This window comes from Tupaia chinensis, unplaced genomic scaffold, assembly GCF_000334495.1.
Source record: "Tupaia chinensis unplaced genomic scaffold, TupChi_1.0 Scaffold143647_1, whole genome shotgun sequence".
Taxonomy (NCBI): Eukaryota; Metazoa; Chordata; class Mammalia; order Scandentia; family Tupaiidae; genus Tupaia; species Tupaia belangeri.
The window spans coordinates 260,444-262,067 of record NW_006203496.1 but is presented as its reverse complement, the minus strand read 5'-3'; positions in this window follow the sequence as shown (position 1 = coordinate 262,067).

Genomic DNA, 1,624 nt, shown 5'->3' with positions numbered 1-1,624 from the left:
TTGCGGCGTGACCATCCCCCCTGGGGGGTGATTTCTCGCTTTCTGTCTCTCTGTCTGTCTGGCGAGCACACGCGCCCTACAGTGAAAATCTCTCAAAAAAAAAAAAAAACAAAAACAAAAAACTTGTGTATGGGGAAAAAAAAATCACTAAACAAAATGTAAAGACAAGCTGAAAAATTCTTGTAAAGTATCTGACAAATACAGGTTAATATCTATATACACAAAGAACTCTCTACGTACCAAGGGAAATAAGAGAAAAAACAAGACGAAAGGTATAAGCAGGTTAATACATAATGAATAAAAACAAATAAATAATAATCACATCTATTCTTACTGTGAGTGAAATGACTAAACATCAAAAAATGCAAATAAAATGTCAGAGATGAAAAACTTCAGAAACAAGGAAGGTCTAGAGAAATGAATACCTACTGTCATGTACTTATTGATTATATTTGAAATTAATTTGTTTTTCTTTTTTTGAGAGGTTTTTGCTATAGGGAGCGTGCACTCGCCAGAAAGACAGAGACAGAAGACAGAAAGCAAGAAATCACCCCCCAGGAGGGATGGCCACGCCGCAGTCCCTTCTCCTCCATTCGCCTCTCGGGATCTTGGGCACGCAAGCACACGCGCCCTCTGACAATTTAATACAAATTGCACGTACATCGGCCTACCTGCTGTAGCAAGCACTGCACGCTATCGCTTGGTGGGCTGAGGCCACATGGCAGAGTCCAGTTCGATTCCTGACCCACCCTGAAAGCCTGGCACGGTTGTGTACACCTGAAGTTCATCTACTCGGGAGACCACGCAGGAGGATCGTGATTCAGAAAGAAAGTTTTCTAAGTGTAATTAAGACATAAGGTCTGCTTGAAAACACACAGGTGCCTGCACATGAGCCCCAGATCCCAAGAAACCGGGTGCTGAGGAGTAGGGATCCAGGTGTGGATAAGACCTTGTCAAGAATACATCTTGGGAAAAAAAAAAAAAAAAGAATACATCTTGGGAAAAAAAAAAAAAAAAGAATACATCTTGGGAAAAAAAAAAAAAAAAGAATACATCTTGGGAAAAAAAAAAAAAAAAGAATACATCTTGGGAAAAAAAAAAAAAAAAGAATACATCTTGGGAAAAAAAAAAAAAAAAGAATACATCTTGGGAAAAAAAAAAAAAAAAGAATACATCTTGGGAAAAAAAAAAAAAAAAGAATACATTTAGGGGTTGGCAGGTGGCATGGCGGTTAAGGGCACTGGGCTCCCACAAGGCTGATTACGGTTCGAATTCCAGACCTGGAGGCCTGCTTTCTCACTTTCCCTCTCTTTCTCTCTCTCTCATTCTCACTCTGTCCCTCTCTGGTCAAATTAAAATAAAGTTAAATAAAATAATTAAAAAAAAGAATGTGTGTCTCTCTGTCTTTCTCTCTCTCTCTCTCTTGCATGTGTGTGCTCTCTCTATCATGAGTAAAAAAAGCTTTTTTTTTTCCCAAAAAAGAGAAGAGGGTCCAGCAGGTGGCGTGGTGGTTGAGGGCACTTGATTCCCAATAGTTGACTGCAGTTCAAGTCCTGGACCTGGCGGCTTGCTTTCTCACTTTTCCTTTCTCTCTCTGTCTCTCTCTGGTCAAATTTTAAAAAAT